This window comes from Sylvia atricapilla, chromosome 3, assembly GCF_009819655.1.
Source record: "Sylvia atricapilla isolate bSylAtr1 chromosome 3, bSylAtr1.pri, whole genome shotgun sequence".
NCBI lineage: Eukaryota > Metazoa > Chordata > Aves > Passeriformes > Sylviidae > Sylvia > Sylvia atricapilla.
Window position 1 is genome coordinate 5,310,266 of NC_089142.1, and position 19,280 is coordinate 5,329,545.

At 43.4% G+C, this 19,280-nt stretch overlaps 1 protein-coding gene across 1 annotated transcript in view; it reads right to left on the minus strand.

Annotated features, from left to right (window-relative positions):
• Window positions 1–2,297: 2,297 nt before the first annotated feature.
• The window catches only part of CYP39A1 (cytochrome P450 family 39 subfamily A member 1), a 349,396-nt gene continuing 332,413 nt past the window's right edge, over window positions 2,298–19,280 (minus strand). Inside the window, exon 13 of the transcript XR_010743158.1 lies at window positions 2,298–2,308. The gene's annotated coding sequence lies outside the window, so the exon portion shown is untranslated. The remainder of the gene's footprint in view (window positions 2,309–19,280) is intronic.

Below are 19,280 nucleotides of genomic sequence, written 5' to 3' on the forward strand. Positions count from 1 at the left end.
CATGCTCCCCTTATCTCCTGTGCAGGTTCTATATTGGTAAAAGTTAGTAAAATGTGCTTGCAAATTTGTCCATAAAACAAGTTGGACTTGAGAGTTTAAAGGAGGAGAAAAATTCAGGATAAAGAAGTGCAAGGGCCAAATGCTGAGGCACCTGCTTGCACTGAGAAGTATCAAACCCAAAGATTTGCTAGACCTGGAGTAAAAAGCTGGGAAATTTGAACCATGACATTTCAGAAGACAGTTAAAAACTCACTTTTAACTCATGCTACTGTGCAGGGAATACTCCAGCAACATGAAAAAGGGAGCTGTTAATATATGATGTGCTTAACAGGACTGGCAGATCTCACCTCAATATTCTTGGTTTCACTAGGTGTGTCCTGGTGCAGCCACGTATTTTTCAATCACTTTAAGCAGTTTCCTCTTTGAGATTTTTGTTTGCTGTTTGGTTGTTTATGGCGTTTTTTTCTGTGACACATTAACTTTCCTTCTCTGATCAAAGCCATTCTAGTCAGAGATAGACATGGACCTTCAATTATTTTTTATTAAGGATAAATTAGGGATGCTTTAATTGGAGTCGTATGCTCATTTCAGATGTCCTAAAAAGTCCATCTCTATTCTGGAAAGCTCAACTTCAGGCAGCTGTTTTACAGTGGAAGCTCCCAAAATTCTGTGTCTCCCAGCTATGTTTTTAAACAGTTTACTGACTTTGGGCCTTGGACATCCAAGATTACTACCAAATTTGGGATATTCACTCCACTAAATTGTGAATGGCCTGAAGATTGCAGCATTTGGATTTTTTTATAAATGACAGAATTCAGGATAATGACAATGGTGGGACATACCTCAGTTGACTCACAGCACCACTCCACATTCGGATGCTGATTCAAGCCCCGTCTCTAATTATAATGTCACAAGGACTGGCCAAGTTCAGTACCTCTTTCTGATGTTGGACAGAGTGTGTTGGGCTGTGTAAGCAGTCCAAGCCTCTGCTGCTGTTACAATGAGTGCATTAGCTGTAGTGTGGGCCATGCAGGGATGATCTGGGGTTCTTCTGGTCATTTTCCATGGTGTAACCACTTTCCCAAGGCCCAGAAAGACTGAGCAGAGATGCTGTCTTGAAATGGGCTTTTTTCTCTGTGATGACTCAGTTGAGCCTATGGAACAGATGTATAGATGGACACACAGTGGTTTTGTGTTGGTTTGTTTTGTTTTTTTTCCTTGCAAGACTTAATGCTCTCCCTTGTAAGTGAGGATCTTGCATGAGTTTGTTTCCATGTTGAGTCATTTATGAATTTCAGCAACTGCACCTTGGCTCCTCCACATCTCCCCTTCACCAGCCTGTCTCTCCTCACATTCATGGTGGCATCCAGGCTCCTTCTGACCTTGGTGTCCTGATGGTCGTGGTGTAGCTCAGACTACCCAGCTGGCAGTGTTCACAGCTTGCAGTCTGTGTTAAAGACAAAATGCTGGTTTTTTATAGCTCGGTTTCTTGTCATAAAGTTGATCAAGCTGCCTTCCTTTTACAAGGCAGCAGACCCTTTGGCATTTCTTCCTTTCGGCATGCTGAAGATTCCCAATGCTGCCAGGTTTTCTCCAGGATAGAGAGAAGCTTCTTGGCCTGAAGAAGAACCCTTCCCTAACAAGGTACATGTATTGTGTCCTTGGAAAACTTCCTCTTCACATTTAAACATGTTGTTGGGGATATCAGTGTAGTTCTCTTAGAGGTGAGTCCAAGCCATGAGGCTGGATCTAAACTTAGTCAAACTCTGAGGTTTTTCTTACAGTAGGGAGTACAAACTAGATGTGTGCTTTTTGGCTGGAGCCGCTCTCCTGTCTGCACAGCCTAACACAAAAAGCCTTGCTGGGCTGTTGGGGAAGCTGCTGACACAACTGAGAAACTGAGTGGTAAATGCTTGTCATCAAAATCAACAGACCTGAAGGCAAATGGGAACCTGGTGGTGTGAGTAATTGTGACCCCTTGCCCAGCCACTTGGAGCAAACTTTCTCTTCTCAATAATCACCGGGTTTTATGAAAGAAAAAAATTAATCGCAGATGAAGCACAGAGCAAAATGTCCCTGCATTCCTCTTACTGGGGAAAAAAAAAATCTCCTTCTTTGGGCTTAGTTTGTGCATGCATTTGCTGTGTAGTGAGCTGCAAACGGTGGCCTCTCAGTTCATTAATTGACAAACATCATCCCCTAAACATTTCCAGGCACAGTCATTTTCTTTTCTCAGGTTTACTCAGTGGTTCTTACTGAGGTTTACATTTTTCCACGCATGTGCTGAGAATAAACTTGCCTCTACAATCTCATCTCTTGTGCTCTGAGAAATTTTGATAATGTAATTCATGAGCAGCTTCATTTTCTGGGTCTTTCTCGTTTTGCAGCTCTCCTGGCTTTGGCTGTTTACTACTCCCTTTACAGCAAACTGCCCCATTCCCAAATACCGCAGGACTTTCTGAACTGCAGCATTTCATTCCATTTGTCTCTCTTTTTAAGAGGCTGATCTGTCTTAAAGAAATTTTTCTCATTTAAAAATAATTTTGCTGTGGTTTTACAGTCAGCATGGTTCCCCCAAAAGAAACAAAAAATCCCTGCAGGCCTATTTCTTCTCCTTCTCCCATGATTACACTGGTGTAAATTACACTGGTGCCAATGGAATTATTCCTGTTTTACACCAGTAAAAGGAGACCAAGTTCTGAAAGATGGGACATATTCAACATCTTCACAAGATCATATCAGGACTGGGCAGAAGGGTATCTCCATCTATCAAAAGGGATCTCAAACTGCTCCTTCATCTTCCACGTCTAAAATAGAGGAATATAGTCATCCACCAGCAGGAGACAACCCCCAGGGTGAAATCTAGCAATGCATTTAACATGGAGAAAAGGCAAAGGCAGCACAACACAGCCCCTTAGGAATAGGCCCAAGGAATACAGTGTCCAGCTGAAATTAGTGTTTCTATTTGCCTCGTGGAAATGCTTGGGAAGCCCAGCCAAATTCAGGGCTCCAGCCTGCTAGAGCGGCTGCAGTGAGGGCAGTCTGTGTTCCCCAGCGCTTGCAGTCCCAGTGACAAACAGCAATCAGACCGCGGGCCAGCAAGAAGTGGAGCCAGGCAGAACTAAAATATCCCTGTTGGAGTGCGGTCCCATGAGGACAGTGTTATGTCTTACCAGAAACAAAGAGAAGAGCACATTTCCAGTCTCAAAGACTTCTCTGTCCCATTAAGGAAAGCTTCAGACTACAATTAGAAAAAAAACAAGAAAAAGAGACATAGCCACAGCCTGCCAGTTTGCATCCAAATGCAGCCTAGAAAAGGCAGTTGTGCTCCCAGGAGAAGGCTGCTAGCACCCCTTTTGGACTGGTGGCTCCAGCCACCTCACTTAGGAGGGTGGGAATGTGACCCTGGAGAGAGACCATCCCTCCCCTAAACCCAGAGCCACTGGGTAAATATTTACTCAGAGTGAGGAGTGGCTGAATCATTCCTTCCTATCCTAACAAGGTGTTTCCCTCCACCCAGCGAGTGAACAAGCCCACCCTGCACCCAAAATATTAGGCAGCAGTTGGTGCCCATGGTGATCAAAGGACATGGACTCAGACAGAGAGACAGAGCACCTCTGTTTTGGGCAGGACTGACGTGTTTGTTTGCTCTCAGAGTGGGCAAATGCCTCCTCCATTTAGTTATTTGGGGGACACATGGTGGGATGGATGGATAGGTGGAGGGAAGAGGAACTTAGAATCTCCTAGTCAGTTCTTCTGTTCTTATCATATGCAACCCCCCTCAAATTCTCTGACTACTGTTCCACAGCTGCTGATGATGTGGTTTTGTACACTAGTAAATGGTACAGCAAAGGCTTGTATTCATGAAATCTCTGCCCCAAGATGCACTGAAGTAACACTGAATTTGTGGAAAGGGGTAGGAAAAAGTCCAGCTGTCTCAGTTGTCCCCCAGTTTCTAGCTCAAGATTCAACCTGGGTTGGATGATTTGGATCATAACTCTAAATCTCTTCAGTTCATAATCTAAGGGTATTAAAGTAAACCCCAGGAAAGACCTGGGACCCAAATGGTGGTGACCACTGACTGGAGCTGTGAGTGGGTGTCATGAACTTTTGGGTGGCTCCTAGCTTGTGTAATCCAACTGGATACAAGGGAAGGCTGAGTTCATTGTTGCAAGCACAGGTCTGGATTTCATTTCATGTCTGCTACAGATTTCCTAACTGGGTCACCATGAAAGCCTGGAACACAGGCATGATATATTCCTCCTCCACTGAGATGTTACAGAGCTCAGGATTTGATGATTTAAAAATTGGTTGAAGATCTCCCAGAAAAAGGATGCGTAAGAAAAAGCATATGCTATGGATCTCTTTATATACGCTACGTTACCAAAAGTGTTGTATTTATGTATTTCAAAACTGGGCACTGGGTTACATTTTCATTCCCCAGTACAAAGGCAAATACATTCCAAACAAAGCAATGTTGTTTCAACAAAGCAAGGGTTGAAATCTCTCCAGGGCTTCATTCTGTCTCATTTAGATCGGGCATAAGATCTTAAAGTAGAGTTTAGTGGTCGGCCGATCATGCTCCTCTGGGAAATGACAGAGTGGTAATTCAAAAGGGGTAGTGAAGTACAGCATTGTCTTGGTCTGCAGGACTGTTCTTCAATAAAACCAGCGTCTCACCCGGCTTACAGGAGAACATTTTGTTCCAAAGGAGCTGTGGCTCTTCAATAAACAAAAGAATTCACCTCCGGCTAGACTTGGGTGTAAAATGAAAATGTTATTGGAGACAAAATGTCTTTGTGAAGACAGCATTTCCATGATGCCTGCCACAATTGCCTGGGCATATCGAGCAGTTGAAGTGAAAGAGGATAAAAGGTACATCTCCAAGGCATTGACTCCATGGGCGTTTAAAACTTCTTTCAGGCTTGGGAAGTGGTTTCAGTCTAGGCTGGGAGCTCTGAGGAGGGGATAAGCAGCCTGGGTCCTGTTTGGCCATGGGCTGGCACTCACCCTTCTTGTAGTAAGGACTAACATTTGCTCACGAGTGGGTTGAATCTTTCAGGGCTTTCCTGAAAGCCTTTCCTTGGAGTAAACAAGTTCTCCCACGTCTGAAACAAGAGATTGGGAAAGCATCCCAGAGAATCTAAACACAAAAAACTATGAGATATTCCTCCTCCAGTCTGAAACTCCTGGTACACTCAGGAAAGTTCACAAACAGCAAAGGAGTCATAGGGTCATTCAGGGAAATAATTCATGTCCAGACTGGCATAGCTCAGGTGTTCAGATATGGCTGTCTCCCACCCAGATTAACTCTGCAGAAAAGATATGGTCTCTGTGGTTCCTTGGTGTATGAAGATGATAAAAATCACCTCAGGCTGTGCAGTTTCAGGGGATTTTCATTACAAGATTATTTTCCTAAAAATGGCATCATGCCTCTGGGGATGAACCACACTGGGAAATATATGAAAATTTAATCAATTACATGAGTTAGTTCTGACTTTCCTTGCATACTTATGACAAAATCATTCCTTTATCATCCTCAGATCACTGAGGGGCCCTTTATTGTACAGTCAAGGTGTCCACTTTTAGCTTGGCAAGCAGGTACTCTTAAGACAGAACAACAGCCAAGCTCATCTTGCAGAGACAATCTTCTGTGGTGTGTTTAATCATGGCCTTCCACTCAGCCTTTGTTTCACTTAAAAGTTGCTCACTGAGGAGAACCGCCAACCTTGGTTCTGCTCTAACTGGGACAGGGGACTTTCTGTGCTCTTTTTCACTGTCTCTTCCATTTAAGCAATGAGTTTACACAGCTTGAAAGATGGTACAAGATAAAGGACTGCTAGACCCCTGCTCTGCTATGTAGACTCTAAGGCTTAGCAGAAGCCTCTTGCTGGAGCAGTTGGAAGGTAAATACCCAGGAAAATAGAGTTCCTGTGTTTCAGGCGGGAATCACAGCTGTGGCAAGCCTTTGAGAGAGACAAACCATCCAAAAGCACAGCATAGAAGAGGTTCAAGGTAACCCAGCCTGGATGTAGATTTTTTTTATGAATCAGCCCAAGAAAATCCATATGTTGTTTGCAAAAGAGGCCTGTCCACTTCTGGCTGGACATTGTCCTTTCTAGACTCACTGTAGCAATCTGAAATCTCATTGACTCATGTGAACCAAATTTCCAGACTTGACTCACTGCCTACTAAAACCATAAGATTGCATGGTGTGTCTCATATTTTTCCTGGGAAAAAAAAACCCCATCAGGAAAATATAAGTATCTTTGGTTAATTAACACATGAATCTGCTTTGAAGCCTTCAGAGAATATATGTTAAGAAATTAAACTAATCTCAAACCAGCAAAGAAAAATAAACCTAAAATACCTGGACCATCAAGATTTGTTTCTATAAATGTTCTTGATTACCTCATCCAGAGATGCTGGAACATGTCCAGGGAAGGAGAATGGAGCTGGTGAAGGGTCTGGAGCACAAATCTGATGAGGAACAGCTGAAGGAGCTGGGGGTTGGTCAGCCTGAGGAAAAGGAGGGTCAGAGGGAACCTTCTCATCCTCTACAACCATCTGAAATACGTTGTAGCCAAATGAGGGTTTGCCTTCTTTTCCAGGTAAGGAGGAATAAGATAAGAAAAAATGGTCTCAAGCTGTGCTAGGGGAGGTTTAGATTGGATATTAAGAAAAATTTCTTCACTGAAGGGGTTGTCCAGCATTGAAACGTTGCCCAGGGAAGTGGTGGAATCATCATCCCTGGAAGCGTTCAAAAAATGTTTAGATGTGGCATTTAGGGACATGGTTTAGTGATGGACCAGAGATTCTTAGGTTAATGGTTGGACTTGATGATCTGGGAGGTCTTTTCTAACCTTAATAACTCTATTATCCTTTGGTTTAAAGGTAAAATATACACATCCTGTCTACTCTCTTTTGTGTCTCTTTTTACCTGCTGAATTTTATGGGATCATGGATTTATTCTAGGCCATGTGTGGCAGGAAGTGCAACTGAGAAAGGTACTAAGAGTAGCTACACTGGTGGTTTTAGAGAAAATGCACCTGGTTGATCAATATCTAAAATTCCCAGCATAAATGGAAAAATTTCTTCACATAATGCAAAACGAAATTGAGAAACTCATTGCTGTAGGAGATAATTTCCAAAACCTTGCCAGAGGATGAGGAAAAAAAATTAAAAAAAAAAGAAAAAAGAAAAAAGAAAAAGAAGAAAAAGAAGAAAAAGGAAAAAGAAAAATAATTTAAAAATTATGTGATGTTTACCATGCCAATAAGACCATAATAGGGGCATTTAGAAAGACAATAGTACTTATTAGGAAAAGAAAACAAGACTCTCAGAAGAATTACACGTGTTGGAAAACTGTCTGTTTCAAAACAGGAAAAACTCTTTGGTGCAGCTAATGGCCAGATCCAGAGAGGTAATTACACACAAGCTCTTTCAGCTGCAGTCCATGCAGTTGCAGCTCATTTCGAGCCTGATCTTAAATCAAATCTGTTGGCCTGCACCAGATATGATTATTGATAGTGTAAACATCTCTCCTGGGCCAAAAACGTGATTCATGAATAGAACATCAGGAAAGTTTCCTACAATGGACTAAGGTATAGCTGTTATTGAAGACTTTTTGATACTTCCTTGGAGACAGCATTTACTGACCATTGACAGAGGCAAAATACATGGCCGTCTGAACAAAATAGTCAGAACAATTATACCACTTTCTTCTTCTTCCTGTTTCTTTTGGCCCGACAGAAGTAGTTGTCAGTCTTATTTTAGTTTCAGAGGACCTAAAAAGTCTCCCAAGCCACTTTGCCATCCTCACTAAGTTGCTGGGAAGGGAGCATATGTGGGTGGAGGAGATGTTCTTGTGTGGCCACGGGAGGGCTGGGTTGGCAGTCTCCTTACCCACAACAGATTTTTCTGCTGTGCCTCTTTTCTGTGCTGCAAAGGGGAGGGAAAGAATCATTCTCTGATTTAAGAGGTTGTGTAAATAGAAGTGTAGGGCAAAGGAGCCATCAGAGGGCTGCATTGGCAATTCTGGTGGATGGGAAAATGAGAGTAGCCTTTGCTCCTGGCTCTGTGATGGACTTCTGTCAAGGCATTTTGTTTTTCATGAGCTTCAGTCAGGCCCCCAAGAAGTGCATCCAGTGTGGGACTTGTCTGTGCAGTGCTTTGAGCACAGCAGGACAAATGTGTTAGGCAATGAGCACTGTCATGAGGAATTGCCTGCTGCCCAACAACATTACCTCTCCAACGTGCCTACCTCCTCTTTTCCCATTCCCTCCCCACACTGAGATGTCAGGGCATCCTCAGGGACTCTTCTGTTTTCAGAAATAACAGGAGCTGTAGAGCACTTCAAAAAGTCTGGCTCTGTCCCTTAGGTGTCAAAGAAGGACCTCAGGTTCCTGGAAAATCTGGTCCCAAAAGAGTGCAAAAAACACACATTTTGTCAGGAAGTGAATAAAATCTCACTGAAATTAAGCCAGGGACAAAGATGAAAAAGCAGATGGCCCATGACAAACTGTGAGAACGAATTTGTTCGCATGACATGGGAATAAGTATGTACTCATAACAGACTATTACTCAAGAAATTTTGAAAGAGCACAACTCCACAGGAGTCATAATGGGATTAGTCACATAAAGCTCAGTCCAGCTAAGCCTGGTGTATTGTACCTGAAAGAAGAGAAACAGACCCCAAAACAGACCACAATTGATTAAAAAAAAAAATCCAAAAAGATGCACAAGTTTATGAAGTCAGAAAAACTTTTAAGTGAATTAAAATCTGTAGAGTAGGTTGTGGATTGTTATTAGGCTGGTAAAAAGCATGAGGTCAGAGGAAAGAGCCTTGCTGAAATGACTCAACCAGTTTGACAGCACAGAGACAGAGTTGGGGTGTTTTTGGTGAAATGTCATGGACCCTGGAAGAGACTTTGCCATGTGCTGCATTACAGCATTGTTCTCACAACCTACAATTATTTGCAATTATTTGCAAAATCTCTTTAAAAATAAACCATGAAGCAGAGGAGTAGGGTTAATTTGGGATACTCTGATCTATTCTTTTTTTAATCAATATTTTCCACAAAGTTCCTGACTTGAACAGACATGTTTAATTACATAAAATCACTTCTGTCATTAAAGGGAGCAGCATCTTGATCAATAAAATATTTCGGGATTTTTCTACCTATTAAGAGAGGAGTTGGTTCCTAGGACACATATGTGATTTGTTTCATCTAAAAAAATAATTAGCAATAAGCTTGCCTAATGCTTTTTATGAATTTTCTATGTAATTTCTAAGCTGCTTACCCAAAATCAAGTGAGTGTTCAGAGCTAGTTTAGATAAATTAATTAAATAATTAAAGGCTAGACTTGAGCTAAAATAATTTCTAGAGCCAAATTCTGTTTCTGAAATCACATGTATGCAAACATCAGTCCTGGAGTGCTCACACTGATGCTTCTGTTCAGATCTACTCCACTGTCATGTCTCAGGGCGTCTTCACCCAAGCTGGTGACTTAATCCCTTCTAAAGTTGCTTGAAATCCCTCTAAGCTTGAACTCAGCCTGGCAGTGGGAAGCAAAGCCACTCCATCTGAATCAAACCTGAGCAGCGCAGGAGGGTTGGCTTCAGATTCAGGTCCCAAAGATGGATCTTGTCCGTGCAAAAGCAGCACCGCCCTCAGTGACGCACATGCTGCTCTTGGGCTCTCATTTACCACAAGCTGTTGGGACTTGAGTTTCACTTCTCACCAGAAAGCAGAGGCAGGCATATATTTAGACTTTCTTGGGAAGCAGCTGCGAAATGCAAGGGGAGCATGCACGCACTCGGTCCTGCGGGCGCACACACAGACACCGACAGCTTTAGAGCAGCTGCATAAACCTGAGCAGAAAGGACACGGCACAGAGGCCTCCTGCAGGTCACTGTCTCGCCAAAGAGGCTCATTTCAGCATCTCAATATCTTTATCATGAATCACAGTATCATAAAACAGTTTGGGATGGAAGGGAATGTTAAAGATTTTCTCATTCCAACCTCTCTGCTTATTGTAGGGACACCTTCCATCAGACCAGGTTGCTCAAAACTACATCCAATATGGCTTTGAACACTTCCAGGGAAGGCACATTTTCTCTAAGCAACCTGTTCCAGTACCTCACTACCCTCTGAGTAAAAACTTTCTTCTGATTCTGAGTCTGAATTTCTCTTCTTATAATTTAAAATCGTTCCCCTTTTTCCTATCACTGTCTTCCCTCTTTAAAAGTTGTTCTTCCTCACTGTTATAAGCCCCCTTAAAGTACTGGTCATTTAAATAAATTGAAATTGAAATAGACACTATTGAAATATATTGCTTGTTCAGTCCTGACTCACTTGAAAGATTATCATCTTCTCAACAAGCTCATTCCTTGATGCACTCTAGGGGCTTCAAGTTCCACTCTTATGCATCTTAAACCTTATCTCTATGGATTTGTGCTTTCCATGGGAACACAGAGGCAACATTACTCATCTGCTATTGAGATTTGATAGGAAATTGATGGTGACAAGAGGATAGAGCCAAGCTCTAGTCTGTGGTGCCCAGCAATAGGACAAGTGGCAAAGGGCAGAAACTGATGCCCAGGAAGTTCCACCTGACCATGAGGAAGAACTTCTTCCCTGTGCAGTGACCAAGCACTGAACAGACTGTCCAGAGAGGGTGGAGAGTCTGCCTCATTGGTGATATTCCAGAAATGTCTAGATGCAATCCTGTGCCCTGTGTTATGGAATGGCCCTGATTGAGGGAGGAGCATGGACAAGATGACCCACTGTGGTCCCTTCCAGCCTGATCCAATCTGTGATTCTGTGAAATTACTTGCTACATCTACCTATAAATGGAGGAATCCGGCTCACCCAACTTCAGCCATTTAGAAGATACTCAGCCCATCTAAGGTAGTGATTTATCAGAAGTTCTTGGAGGGGAGGGACACTTTAGAGCACAATCCTTCACCCACTAAGGGACTCAATGGCTTGGAATGGCTTTACCCCAGAGGTGCTTCTTTCTTGACTGGAGCCAAGACAAGTGCCTTATGCTGCCAACTAAAGGGCTGATGTTAGAGGAGCTATATCTGTGGAAAGTCATGCTCCTGCTTTTCCCTCAAGGTTTCTTCTTCACAGACCTTTCCCTTGTTAGTTGACAATAAATAGACTAAGAAATCAGAGTTTGAAGCAATTTGGCTGCAAGGCAGATAAAATCAATAGTCAAACAAAAGCAGCTTAGATAGCCAAGGCTGACTCTAAAGTTAAACACATGATCTTCTCATGCAGCTGAATGCATTTTAAGTAACTTTAGTTTGCCATTCTCACAGGGCAGATCATTAATCTTTTGGTAACATCCATCATCATGAGCAGGACAAGTACCAGGAAATCCCCTCCTGGAGGTGCTTCTCTGTTCCCTCTCATTACAGAATTACCTGCCCTGTTTCCCATGAGTTTTGGATACCCTGAGATCTTCTTGGAGGTGGCAGAGCAGAAGTGTTCCCTCCTACTGGCAAATAGGTAAAACAAGGATGTGCAATGGCTTTCCCTTTGGGAGATCCATGGTGGATTAGAAGGGTAGGGAATGTTTTTAAGCTGGGCAGTCATTTTTATGCACTGGTACAGTTCTCTTTTGCAATGCAGGCATTTTCAGATCATGACATCCACGTCCAATTTAGTTATCCAACTTTATTCCCAGCAAAGTGATGAGGACAAATCTCTCTTTCTAGCAATAAAGAGGTGATGCTCTACTTATTCAATCCACTGAATGCAAAGAAAGGCTTGGGAATTAGATAAGTTGTAGACAGCTATGCTGTAGACTGTGACTGTGTATAGACAGACAAGCCAAAGATGGCTTGAGGGAATGGCATGAAGCTGTATCAGGGGAGGTTTATGTTGGATATTAGGAAAGATTTGTCCACCCGGAGGGTGGAACAGGCTCCCCAGGAAAGTGGTCACAGCACCAGTCTGACAGAGTTCAAGAAAAACTACAACATGCTCTCAGAGACATGGTGTGATTTTTGGGGTGGGCCAGTACAGGACCAGGACTTGGACTCAATGAGCCTTATAAGTCTCTTCTCTGGATATTCTCTGATTCTGTGCCTGGAATCCCATCTCAGTAAAACTATCCTCCTGAAGGAGGAGGCAAAGTTGCCTGTACACTCAATATAAAAGAAGTGACTCTTGGGGCTGCTCAGAGAGATACATCGTATGTGTCTAAGCCTTCATTTTGGGGGCTTTCCCTCTATATACAACATGGAAAATGCAGGGACTTCCAAGGAATTCCTTCACCAAGCACTTTTAGTACAGTTGTTTTGATCAAGTTGATTCCAACCCAGGTTTTCTGAGCCCTGGATTCACTCACCCAACTGCTGATACAAATTTTCATCTAAACTACAGGATTGCCTTGTAAACAGTCAGTCTTTGCATGTGGGAGTAGACTACAGCATCTACCCAGCTTCTGTGGACTGGGTGTACTGGGGGATGTTGAATGACCAGGAACAAGTGGGCTGATACCTTTAGGGAAGGTAACTGTAGTTGTCTGAGCACTCTGTGTTCAACATCTCTCTTCTCTGCAGACATCCATCTAACCCCACTTAGTTCCAGCTCTGTCTAGATATGGATTGAACCCCCAGCAGTGACATTTGCACCTGGATGCTCCAGTTTCAGACTCTCTTTCTGTGAAGGCTGTACAAAAAAAGTGGAAATAACCAAGCACTAAAGTTGTGATGAGTTGCAATGGGAGGAAAAAATTTAGCATTACAGAGGAAGGAAATAAAGGAAATGATCCTGTTGTATCCGATACAAGACAGTAGTTGCCTCCTCCATGCTTCATCCTGCTCAGAACTCCCATATAACTGGGCTTTCTCAGATGCACCCCAGCAATTCTGACCTTGGAGAAAAACTTGTTGACACTGCTTTGGGCAGGGTTTGTGACTGGGCAGTCTGCAGAGGTCCCTCCCTGCCTCAGTGATCCTGTGATTCTGTAGGTTTTGGATGCTGAGCATCTGGGTCAGACCCATCCCAATCATCAGTCACTCTGGGTTCTATGATCTGAGCATTGCAACAGCTCCCACATGTCCTGGATACACAAGGATCTCTGTGCAGGTGTCCAGACACCTGTGTGGAATTTCTTAGATGGAAGTATGGGAGCCTGATTAAGCTGAGCAAGTTGTGTTTAAAGATTGCATGGTATAATTAAATCTTAAAAGAGGATTAGGGGAATGACAAAGCTGTGGCTTCTGATAGGGAAATCACACTGTTTGGAAAGATTTCAGCCAAATGGAAGAGCCTTTGGTGTCCAGATTTTTGCCTCTATCTTTGTATAAGTTGCTACTCTTTGTATATTAACCCCAGTATCTCTGACTATTTTAAGAATACTTTGTGACAGTTATTTGCCACAGTGCTAAACCAGATTACATCAAGGTTTGTTGAGCTTCCTCTGCTCTCTAATGTATGGAAAAACATTACACTTAATTTGGTTTGCTCGGGCAGTGTGGACAGGGATTAGCCACACTATATATGGACCATAAACACTGTTCTGGTTAACACCATGGTGCAGCCAAACCTGAAACTTTCATCTCAGTCCTTGCAAACTTCAGTGGTTTGGATGGGAAAGGAACCTGTAGTTGAGCTGTGCTTTATTTTTGTTTTTGTTTTGAAAAACCAGAGGCAAATCAATAGCACTTTGGAAACCCAAAATCCAGCATCCTCAGCCCACCTCCAGTGCATAGGGGTCGAGTGCCTGTCTAGGCAGGGGCGTCGTATTTGGAAGAAAGCCAATACACAAAGGAAGGAAACCATTTCAAGGAACCTGCAGTAACTCTCCATAAAAATCTCAGGAACATAAAGGCAGGCTCAATTTTGTGTCATAATCCCCTCCAAGTAACATGTGTGTCTGGTTAAGAACAACATAGTAGTCTCATGTGGGACAAAGATGGACTTTTTCTGGCTGCATGTCCAGCTGGTTTGGTATTAGGAATGATGGGGAAAAACCTTTGCTTTTGAGTCAGATTTTCAGTTTGCTATCTGCAACACCAAAGCAGCCAGTAATGAAAATGGATGTCTCACATCAGATTTTTTAGATGCCAGAAATAATAATAGCATAGTGTTAACACCTCAGTGCTTGGCTTTCTCTAGGTTGTTTTAACCTAGATAAATGTATTAATCTGTGTCTTTGTATCCACAGCAGTGCCTTAAAATTTGCACTTAATTGCAGCAAAAGTAGTTTTAAAATCCATCTATCTTACACTGACCACTCCTGTAGCATCTCACCACCTTTTGTATAATGTGTTCCCTATGCTAAAATAAAGATGTACAGTATGATATAGTAATTCCACCTATGCAAATCTTTGAGGGGGCTGAAAAGGTAAAATTTCCTATTATATTTCTTGCTTTTAGAATGATTGTAAGAATAGGATCTTCCTTACCATGTAGTATTTAGCAACCGGGCACAGTGGTTAGAGCACCTTAGACCTTCGTGTGGCTCTCCAAGCCTCTTTATATCATTCAGAGGCTGCTCTTTCTTCCTGTGCTGTATCTGATGGATTCAGTCCAAGCAAGAATGTTTCTAACAGCCTTTGTGGACATCCCATAAGGTCCAGTGAACTACTTCCAAGAGGGCAAAAATGTCAGGCTGGGATGCTCAGTGTCAAGAATTTCTTTCTGTCTCTTCTTTTTATTATTTTCATATCTGAAGTTGCTGAAGGGATCTAGGCAGGGATGTACATCAAACTTTGCTTGTGTCAACTCTGGCCTGTTTCCACACATGAAAAAAAAAAAAAATGGAGTCTAAGCCACCAGATTGCTCTTATTGTGTCTAGTGTTTAGCTGTCTGTTCAAACCAAAATGCTGAAAACTAGGACCTTCTGAAAAGCAGCCACTAACTTTAGCTCCAGCAGAAGCCATCCAGCCCTCACATCTACACATGACATCTGAGTCATTTAGAATATTACCATGGTTCCATGGCTGGCCAGGAAAACAAGCAGGTAATTCACCAGCTAATTCATAGCTATGACATGCCAACCAGAAAAATGTTCAGGCCTGTTGACTGGCTTTATGAAGAATAAGAGTGGAAAGATAATTTAGTTTTATAATATTAAGTTCATAGTTACCTACAATAGGCTTTTGTCTTAGATTGCATCTCTTATTTTCTAATGAGCCTACAGAGAGTATCACTGCCAGCTAGTGAAATTTCCTCTTTCATTAAAGAAGGCAAAGAAGGCTTGGTCCCATTGAGGGGACAGCAGGCAACAGTCTATATGTGTGTCACATGTGTGAATCAAGGCTAATGGTGTATCTTCCTTGCAGATTCAGATCCTTGCACTCCTGATGCTCCACCTGCTGCCACTTCACCACCAACTTCTGAAGAGCCTGGACCTTTCACAGCTCCAGCATCACCGTCGTGTTCCTCTGACACTGGTACTGCATCATTTTCACCTCCGTTACCCACGTGTGTTGCAGCCTTACGACCAAAACCACCTCCTATTTCACCATCAACATCCACTTCTGCTGCCACTGTCCACCCTGGACTTCCTTCTCTTCCTGCCCCACCTGCCTCTACTCCAACTCTGCACCCTGGGATTTATCTGCCAGTTGTCCCACCCAGTGGTGCCACCCACCTCATCAACTGGCTGCCCTTCCTTGCCTCAGCAACGCTCGCCACCATTCAAGGCAAGGAGGAAGACCAGCCACCCATAAGCACAGGCTCTCTGGAAGGCATGAAGCCCTGCAGCAGCCCAGCCCCACATCCCTGCCAAGAGGAAAATCCCCAGGCAGCACCTTTGGGAAACAGTGCTCCAGGGGCTGTGTCCCCACCGCCGGCTGCCCAGGCTGTGCCCACGGGCTCTGAGACCTCAGCGAACGTGAGCGACATCCTGGCGGAGCTGAGGACCATGAACAGCCACCTCTCCACTATTGCCCGAGCCCTGACCCAGCTGGCATCGTCCCTGGCACCCCAGCAGGATGCTGGTGGCACCCCACTTCCTTAGTGCCAGATTTCACAGGGAATGGTGTTGGCCAGAGGGAAACGACCCTCCCCAAACCTGCCCCTACCATTGCAGCAGTATCACTGCGGTCGCAGACACCGACCATGTCTCCCCAGTGGGTTTTTCTGTTTGTTTGTTTGTTTGCCCCTTGTAAATGGCTGCATATATTAAAAATAGTTTTGTGGTCTTGTTAATAAAATTGTTTATATTTCTCACGTTCCTTTCAGATGCTCTCACTCCCCTCCTCTCGCCCATTAACCACATGAGCACTGGCAGGAGCCGGTGAGGTCTCACACAGAAAATGCTGGGAATCTAAAGTGGTAAGAAATTACCCACGAGAAAATGCTCGAGGAGGTGACAAAACCACTCTGGGCAATGTGGGGGGACAAAGAAAGGAAAGGACACAATGAAATTCTGAAAAATTTCCCTGTTTATCCCCATCCATGTTGAATGGCACAGCTCTGTTGAAATTGGAGCCCTTCCCAGTGCACCAAATCTCAGGGGTAATTGTAATTACCAGCACAGGTACAAGCCATGATAAATTGTTCAGAATACAAAGCAGGGTAGTTGTCTAAGCATCACTGAGGCTAAACAGCTACCAAACAGCTTCATCCAGCTCCTGCCCTTCAAGAGAGAGAGAAGCGAAGGTGCTTAGCTCAAGTCAGTCTTATTTGCCTGTGGTGCCTGACCTTCTTCAAGAGCATACGCAGACCAAGCTAATTTACAACAATTAGCCAGGCACACGTGGATAAATCCTGACATTTCACAATCTTTCCCTATTGCTAAGGTGCAACAGCTTGCACAAAGATGGCACTGAAGGTGTGAAACCTTAAACAATCCTCTTGGTAGATGGAGAAAAATCTCTTGGACATGAATGCAGGATTTGGTACCTTCCAGATGAGTGACCTGTAGAGCATCTGGTGAGGTACCACTGGACATCTGGAGGCACCAGAGCTTGGAGATGAAGACTGGGATGTGCTTGGAGCTCTGGAAGAGATCCTGGAAAGAGAACTAACAGCCCTTGCAGAGCTGTTTTGTGCATTTCAGCCAGGGTTTGCCCATAGTGCAAACAGCAACCAGACCAGGTTCTCCCTGTCTCCAGTGTCCCTGATCTTTAAGGTCCCTTCCAACCCAAATCATTCTATGATTTTATGAACCATCACTCAAAATATCTTTTCCCAAAGGGGGGCCAAACACAGTCCTGGTGGTGGCTGAGCCAGACTGTGCTGCTGCTTTGCCTTTCATCCCAGTAGATTAAAACAAAACACATGCTCATGGCGAACAGAAGAAAATAAAGGTCTCTGTGAAGCTGTGTATGATCTTGCAGTAATTTAGCTACACAGCCCTCAGATATCAGGATCTGAGGCCATCTCTAGGAAAATCCCAGACAAACAGACAGATCACTAGATAAGATTAAAGAGGAAGTATTCTGTCTATTTGCAAATATTTCTGTTACAGAGGAGCCTAAGCCACAAAGATTGAATCAATATACAAACTTCCCCAAAGCTCAGGTGTATTTGAATTTGAGGTTTTGGTTACTGCATATGTATTTATATGTAAACCTATCCATATTTTTTGAGTCTGTGCCTGAAAGACAAAGGAATTGTCCTGCTCAATCATGGTTTTTTTCCTAGTCTGATCAGATTTTTTCTCTTTTGTGTTTAGCAAAAAGGTGAAAAAATCCCCAGCCATTTCATAAATGTCCTACACTACCTTTTAAGTTTGTGCTTAAATATGTGCTTCAACTAAAGATGATAAAAGGAGTATCTTTAAAACATTCCAGTTTTTGGTTTGTGCATTGCAGTTTCCTTAGACTGAAAAAGCAAAAATGAAGTTTATCACTTTTCCTTTCATTATGAAATATAGGACAGCAAAGATAGGGGAAAGCTCTATGATTTAAAAATTAAAGGAATAATTTTCATTTTTACCATCTTTCCCTCTTTCATCTTAGCATAAGTAGTAAATAAATAACATGTTCTCTCACTGTTGATAGTTTTGCTTGATTGATCCTACTGTTTTCCAGTAGTAACATTTCATGGCCTAATACTGATGAAGATGTCACTGGAGTTTTCTAGATCCATGCAAGGCATGCAGCCATAAGTTCAGAATGTCTTACTGTGCAGCTGCTCATGCTTTACCAACCAAGGTTAGATCTGACTTAATTTAGGTGTCTAAGGGATTTGGGAACAGTTTCCAGGGCATGCAAATCCAGAAAAAGCCAAAAAAAGTTACTGCAAAGGCTGTGTTCTTTATTCTCAAAGATGCTATGACTGTAGTCTAGCTGGCAGAGAGGAGAAGTGCTCTTCCTAAAGGAATGAGACTTCTGTGGTGTCACAGGTAAAGATATTAGATGCTGAACACCTTTGCAGTCTAATCTCAGAGCTGTCTGGTCCTGCAGCACCATGACAAAAAAGCAGGACCAGATCCTGTAGCAGCTTTTGGATTGGCTTGGGTAACCACTGCTGGCCCTCACAGGGAACAGCAACTGGCTGTGGGGCCAGTGGGGCAGACAGAGGCTGTCTGTGGGCAGGGGAGGTCTCTGCACCTTGAGCCAGCATGAGCCTCTTCTAATGCCACAGGTCCCCATCTGCAGAGTCTTCTGCAGGATTTGTGCCTGGCCCGTGTGAGTTAAAACCCAGCTCAGGTACATCTGGGCAGCCCCACCACAGCACAGAAGGGCTTCACTGCCATGCTAAAAGGGGTCCTGCCCACAGGCTCCTCATTCAGCAAAGAGCATTATTCTCTACTCAGGGCATTCAACACTCATGTGCCTTGGGAATTACTCCCTCAACTTCATTAAACCACTTAAACACTGCAAGAAGCAAGTGGTTGTTCTGACTGCATTGCTTTGCTGGCAAAATTTTGACTCTGTCTCAGGTTTTGGTTGCTCTTCTTCTCTTTGGTTGCTTTCATATCCAAGCCCCCGTCCAGCTTGGTGCTACCAGCCTCACTGCTGCTCTGTGTGTGCTCAGCAGTTTTACTGGCACTGCTGAGCTGCTGCTCCATATGTGCTGCTCCAAAAGCTGGAGTGCAGCTTGCAACAAAAAAGTCTCCTGGAGCCCCTACAAGTGGCAGAAGAATGGCTGGATAAAGATGGATACCTCAGTAGAGCTGGCACTATGTCCCCACAGTTCCCCTGTGGAAATGACAAGTCTAGGTTGCTCCAATGAGACAGAGCCGCACAACCATGGCAAAGAGTTCAAGAGACTTTCTTCTTTAAATTATTCATTTTGATTCAGCTCAAAGCATGAGGGGCTGAAAGTTGCAGTGCTTTGGTGAGTGTTCAAAGTCCTGT